Here is a 7854-nt window from a genome sequence, read left to right as displayed (position 1 = left end):
TAAGGATTTCAAATGCGAGACGTATTGACATGAAGTACAGTGAGTGATTTTATGCTCTCTCTCTATTTCTCTCCCTCCTTTCTCCCTTTCGCTCTCTCCCCCATCTCTCTCTTTCTTTAATTTCTCTCACAGATCAGAGGAAGGGGGAAAGTCCCCTTTTATCTTGGGGACAGTGCTTTTCACCTTCACCGGTGACTTATTGGGGGCCGATGCTCTCGTTGCACCCTGGGATACCAGACGATGGCAGATGCCTCTGGCCCACGTTCCCTGGCAACCATTCCTGGAGCCAGACAAGCCTTGCCCACAGCCCCCCTCTCCAACCCTCTACCCCCTACCCCTTTAGTCGAGCAGTCCTCATCCCTCTAGCCAACCACCCAACGTCCCCAGTCTGCGTCCAGGGCTCTGGCCACACATAAACCCGAGACAGGTCTCTGATGGATGGGGCTGGCTGGAGAAAGGAGAGAGACCCTTGATGTTGGAAATAAATCTGACAGGCCCTATTGGAAAGGGCCAGGCCTAATCTTTCCCAGCAACTCTGTAGACTAAGGCTTATTCCTTTTCTTGTTCTGTAGCCTTCCCTCTCTTTATTAACCCTCCCTCCCTCTGTCCATCCTTCTCTTCGTCCATGTCTACAGAGATAATGCTGTAATTTACTTTCAAGCATTGTGGAACATGAATGATAGTGGCTTTTTTCAACGTAGTACACATTAGCCTTTAACAGATAATAGCCTACTGGTAAGAGGAATAAATCAAACATTTGTGGGCACAATTGCTAGGTGCTAAAAGTGAAATAATTCTTATTATTTCATAAGATTCCAAACAGATACTGATAAAAGGTGGTCTGGTCCATCTTCTTTTCAAAGGTACTTTTCTTTTATTTTTCATATTCACGGGTAAAGTATGGACGTATAAAGACAATTAAGCAACGCCTTTCCCATTACTTTGTATAGTGCCTTTAGAAAGTATTCATCCGCCTGAATTCAAACATGGATTGAAGTTGACACAATAACACAAAATGACATTTTCTCAAATACATTGAAATACAGAAATATCTCATTTACTAAACATTCACACCCCTGGGTCAATACTTTGTAGAAGTCTCTCTGGGTACGTCTCCAGGAGCTTTCCACACCTGTAATGTACAACATTTGCCCATTATTATTTGCAGAATTTTTCAAGCTCAGTGAAATGAGTTGTTCATTATTATTTTTTATTTAACCAGGTAGGCCAGTTGAGAACAAGTTCTGATTTGCAACTGGGACCTGGCCAAGACAAAGCAAAGCAGTGCGGCAAAAAACAACAACACAGAGTTACACGTGAGATAAACAAAAGTACAGGCAATAACACAATAGAAAAATCTATATACAGTGTGTGCAAATGTAAGTAAGGAGGTAAGGAGGTAAGGCAAAAATGAGTAATTACAATTTAGCAATTTAACACTGGAGTGATAGATGTGCAGATGATAATGTGCAAGTAAAAATACTGGTGAGCAAAAGAGCAAAAGAAAGTCAATTAAAAACAATATGGGGATGAGGTAGGTAGTTGGATGGGCTATTTACAGATGGGCTGTGTTAATCATTGCTAGACAACCATTTTCAGGTCTTTCCATAGATTGTCAAGTAGATTTAAGTCAAAACTGTAACTTGGCCACTCAGGAACATTCACTGTGTAGATTTGGCCTTGGGTTTTAGGTTATTGTCCTGCTGAAAGGTGATTTCATTCCCCAGTGTCTGAATCAGGATTTTGCCTGTGCTCTATTACATATATTTTTTATCCTGAAAAACTTCCCAGTCCTTAACAATTACAAGCATACCCATAACATGATGCAGCCACCACTATGCTTGAAAATATAGAGTAGTACTCAGTAATGTGTTGTATTGGATTTGACCCCAAACATAACACTGTGTATTCAGGACAAAAAGTGTATTTCTTTGTCAAATGTTTAGCAGTTTTTCTTTAGAGCCCTGTTGCAAACAGGATGCATGTTTTGGGGTAGTTTTATTCTGTACCTGTGTCACGTTCACTGTCTTCAAACTCCCTGTTATAAATGAGCCAAGGCGCAGCGTGCATGTAATTCCACATCTTTAATAAAGTGAAACCTTCGCAAAATAACAGGTAAACAGAAACCGAACGTGACGCAACCGTGGCGCACACAAACACACACAGAAAATAAATATTTACCCACAAACACAGGTGGGAAAAGGCTGCCTAAGTATGATTCCCAATCAGAGACAACGATAGACAGCTGCCTCTGATTGGGAACCATACACGGCCAACAAAGATACAGACAAACTAGAATGCCCACCCAAATCACACCCTGACCTAACCAAATAGAGAAATAAAAAGGCTCTCTACGGTCAGGATGTGACAACCTGCTTCCGTCTTTTCACTCTGTCAATTAGCTTAGCATTGTTGAGTAACTACAATGTTATTGATCCATCCTCAGTTTTCTCCAATCACAGCCAGTAAACTCTGTTTTTAAGTAACCATTGGCCTTATGGTGAAATCCCTGAGTGGTTTCCTTCTTCTCCTGCAACAAGGATCCCTGTGTCTTTGTAGTGACTAACCCCTTTGTAGTGACATTCTCAAAGGGATATTCAATGTCTGCAATTTTTTTATCAACCAATAGGTGCCCTTCTTTGCAAGGCATTGGAAAACCTCCCTGGTCTTTGTGGTTGAATCTGTGTTTGAAATTCACTGCTTAACTGAGGGAAATTATCTATAATTGTATGTTCAAAAACATGTCATACACTATTATTGCACCCCGAGTGAGTCCATGCAACTTAATATGTGACTTGTCAAACAAATGTTTACTACTGAACTTATTTAGGCTTGCCATAACAAGGGGGTTGAATATATTTTTGACTCAAGCCATTTCAGCTTTTCATTTATAATTTGTTTAAAAGAATCGAAAACATAATTCCACTTTGAGAAATAAAGTGGGGCGGCAGTGTAGCCAAGTGTTGGACTAGTAACCGAAAGGTTGTAAGTTCAAATCCCCAAGCTGACAAGGTACAAATCTGTCGTTCTGCCCCTGAACAGGCAGTTAACCCACTGTTCCTAGGCCGTCATTGAAAATAAGAATTTGTTCTTAACTGACTTGCCTAGTTAAATACAGGTCAAATTGACATTATGGGGTATTGTGTGTAATCCATTTTAAATCCAGGCTGAAACACAACAAAATGTGGAAAAAAGTCAAGGGGTGTGAATACTTTCCGAAGGCACTGTAGGTAGGTCTCCTAAGTGTGTACACATGTGTAACTGACTGTAAAGAAACACAATGAATATAGTTATGACACACACACACCTGTCAACATTAAGTGCTTTGAGAGGCTGGTCATGGCCCACATCAAGGCCAGCTTGCCAGACAATATGGACCCAATCAAATTTGCCTACCATTCCAAAAGATTCACGGAAGATGCCATCTCCATTGCTATTCATTGACTAGAGTTCAGCATTCAACATATTTTTTTCCCTCTAAACTTGTCACCATGCTCAGGGCTCTGTGTCTCGAAATCACCGTCTGCAACTGAATCCTGGAATTATTGTCGGGCAGGCCACAAGCTGTGGGGATTGGCAACAACACCTCCCCCAGTCTTAGAAAAAAAGGTTCCAAAAGGGTTCTGCGGCTGTCTTCATAGGAGATCCCTTTTTGTTTCCAGATAGAACCCTTTGGATAGAACCCTCTCTGGAAAGGGTATTACATGGAACGCAAAAGGGTTCTACCTGGAACAAAAAGGGGTTCTTCAAAGGATACTCCTATAGGGACAGAACCCTTTTTGGTTCTAGATATCGCCTTTTTATCTTCTTGAGAGTGTAACTCTCAAGACTGGTGCCCCGCATGGATGTGTCCTCAGCCCACTGCTGTACTCCCTGTTCACCCATGACTGCGTGGCAAAGCACAACACCAACTCCATCATCAAGTTTGTTGACAACACCACGGTCGTAGGACTTCAGGAACCAGGGAGGAGGACACGCCCCAATCCACATCGACGGGACTGCGGTGCAAATCATCAAGGACCCCGCTCACCCCAGCCACGGACTATTCACTCCGTTACCATCTGGCAGACAGACCTCTGGACTCAGAGACAGTTTTTACCCACAAGCCATCAGACTACTGAATTCTTGAACTGAGCTCCCTGCACCTTAACACACATGAACTAACTCACACACAAACACACACACACCCTACACACGCTCCATTATTGCTGCAACTGTACACCTATTCATATTACTGCAAAATGTCTATTTATTATTGCACAATCTACTGCACAATTCCCCGGCATATGTGTACATATCCTATTTTAATTAGTTTGAGTGCCTCCTTGTATTATATTTTAGCTACACTTGATCCTATTTCTCATTCATTCATTCATGTATTTTTTGTACCCTTTTATTAACTTAATCACTTTCCTTTTGTTGTCACTTATCAGTAGGGGAACATGTAAGTAAGCATTTTGTTGCATTGTGTACTCCATGTTTGTCATGTGTACACCTTGTTCCTCAATTAAATGTTTTGAGCTTATGCCGCGACCGTATGTGGTAGATTGTGGCAGGTTGTGGTAAATTGCATCATTCTGTCATTGTACCACACTACACAAGGGGGAGTTAGAAGGGGGAGGTAAGGGGGAGGTAGTCTAAACTGTGGCACAAATGGACTATCTTTTCGGAATGAATCGAGGTGTGAATGTTTCAGTCCGAGAGTCTCTCTTCTCTGGCACTATAGTCCTGCATCTGGCAAAAATATATATTAGCTGGCAGGTGGTCCCGGAGTTGAGAGAGAACTTGGGTAAATAGAATTGCGCAATTACACTTGACATGATGATTTCTTTTTAAATAGACACGGTGGGCTTTTGGTTTTTCTCCCTCTAAAAACAGAAGAAGAAACTGGGAAACAGGTTGCCCATATTTTCAAGACCAGAGCTACTATTTAGTAGGCTATTTCGCAGCATTAAGCTTTATTTGTCAGCATAAAGCTGAGTAACTCACTGATTTGTGGCTTTGAATCAAAATACCAACATTCTTTCTGATAGTTTTTAATAAAGAAATGTTTTGACAAAATTAACCTACTCATGTTGTGTATGTTCAATTATTTGTGACATTGTGGTTACAATGAAGAATGTAAACAAAATAAATGGAATAAATCCTATTCATAGTGAATAATCAGATGCGTGTTGCAAACATATAATTTGTACTTATTTCATTTTTAGACAATACAAAACATACACATACAAACGACAATTGCATCACACCTGCCCATAACGAATAAACAAACTTGATCTTGAACACACATGGTCAACAGCATATCCACAGCAGTGGTTTGGTTTTGCATGCATCGTCCAACGTATTGCTATAGCAGAGGTTTAGCCTTGCGGGCAGTGCAGGAATCCGAGTGTCTGTCCGCTGGCCTGGCCAGACCCAGTCTCCCCTGGGAGCCTCCATTGATTCCACTGAATGGCCCTAATGACCTAAGTTACTCCCAGGCCGCCATTTGTCTAACAGGTGACATGAAGAGGTCAGAGGTCAGGTCAATGTAGATGTCAATATGTGACCTCTTAAGAGACAAAATCAAATCACGACTATAACTCTAAAACAGGACCTTATTCACGCTCATCAAACAGACTCATTCATTCTCAACGATACTAACAACCTTTATATGTGTATATTTTGCTTTATTTTGGTCAAGTCAACCTTAATGAAAACCAAACACAAAAATACAGTTGTCAGAACAAAGCCCAAAACATGTTTCACACATTAGATTTGGATCCAATTTTTATTTTCACATATATAGTGTAGCTACACTAAATATGGATACTTAAGACTGCTGTATTTGTCTGCATAATTGCCCAGATTAATTCCATAATATACAGCTAACTGCCAAAATAAAGGAAACACCAACATAAAGAATTTCCCATAAGTGTTCAATTGGGTTGATATCTGGTAACTGAGATGGCGATGACATATGATTTATGTCATTTTCATGCTCATCAAGTCATTAAGTGACCACTCGTGCCCTGTGGATGGGGGCATTGTCATTCTATTGGGCCATAGCCATGGTAGCCCAAATAATGGCCTGCCCAGCCAGCATTTCTATAGATGACCCTAAGCATGATGGGATGTATATTGCTTAATTAACTCAGGAACCACACCTGTGTGGAAGCACCTGCTTTCAATATACTTTATATCCATCATTTACTCAAGTATTTCCATTATTGTGCACTTAGCTGTATATTGATCCATGAAAGAGTTTATATGTGTTTAATATCCTCTATATGATGAGATTCTATTGTTCTCAATCTAATTTAAATGTATTTTCCTGATAGTATAGTACAGTGTTAAATTGTCTTAATGAGGAACATAGCTTGATTTTCAGGAACTGTGTGGAAGGGCTGGAGGTGTAGCACTCCGTGAATGTATTGTTCATCATCAGCCTTAATGAAATATTGTGATGCAAATTAACTCTATTAGTATTGAGACATGCAGGAAACGTGGCCTGTAGCACAATAATGCAGATATCAGCTGTGTGTGTGTGTGTGTGTGTGTGTGTGTGTGTGTGTGTGTGTGTGTGTGTGTGTGTGTGTGTGTGTGTGTGTGTGTGTGTGTGTGTGTGTGTGTGTGTGTGAGGCCCAGGGTTTCGGAGGTTCAATTAGTGGTGTTGCACATTATATCAATCTATCACAGAGTCTAATTCTTATCAAACCAAAATGCAATCCAGGGACCAATATTTAATTGAATTGGGAAAGATTACTTATTGGGTAGACTTTTTTCCCCACTCTCTTCGATGCACAGCAATGTAATGATAGCACAATAGGCCAATGGATGAGGACAGCGGTCACAATCTGTCAGTCATGCTGATGTTCCATGTGTGACACTAATATCGTGTGATGCATTTCAAATCACAGACACCCTCATTGCACATCCCTATAAACTACAGCAGAATTTCAGGCTATTCCACCCCTTACTATCATGATTGGAACTTGAAAGAAATAGAAGTGCGGTACCATTGCTGAATAGAAACCATGATCTTACACTTAAAAAATATAGATTTGCATTCGTCACCTGGTTCTGTTGGATATGAATGCTTTAATAAGTTGCGTTCTCACTGGACAATCCAGCGCAGTTCTGTCCATGGACACTAGGGGGAAGTCAACCCTGTTTCTTCATAAATGAGGAGATCCCTATAAGTGATCAAACCTGATGAAAAATATCAATTGATTGGCATTGACTTTCCACTTGGTGCAACAATTCAGTGTCAATCAATCTGATTTCCGGGTGATCCTTTGTAATATAAAAGTCTAATGTAAAGTCCTATGTTTGTCCTACTGTACTTACATTATCTGTATAAAATGTCCTGTACAGAAGGATAAACTACCAGATCTAACAGCTATCATGTTGTAGCTGTGTTTTATAATCTTTTATAATTTTATCACTTCACTGATTCCTCACACACACGCACGCTCACACGCACACACACACGCACGCTCACACGCACACACACACACAGATATGTTTTATACTTGTGAGGTCTTTTGGGGATTAACAATTTATGCCCATTCAAAATCCTATTTTCCCTAAACCTAACCCTAACCCTTAACCTAACTTTTATTCTAATCCTAACCCTAACCCTAAAAGAAACCTCTAAGCCTAAAATAGCCTTTTTCCTATGGGGGCCGTAGAAATGTACCCACTTGCCAAAACCTAACAAATAAAACCTAAATCTAAACCCAACCCGACTAACCGTAAATCGAACACTAAGCCTAAACCTAACCCCAAAGCCTAAAATAGCCTTTTTACAAGTGAGAACTGGCACAATGTCCTCACTTCTCAGAATTTTTGTTGGTTTACTATTCTTGT

This window comes from Oncorhynchus kisutch, linkage group LG8, assembly GCF_002021735.2.
Source record: "Oncorhynchus kisutch isolate 150728-3 linkage group LG8, Okis_V2, whole genome shotgun sequence".
NCBI lineage: Eukaryota > Metazoa > Chordata > Actinopteri > Salmoniformes > Salmonidae > Oncorhynchus > Oncorhynchus kisutch.
The sequence above is the reverse complement of the archived record's forward strand: the minus strand, read 5'-3'. Positions refer to the sequence as shown.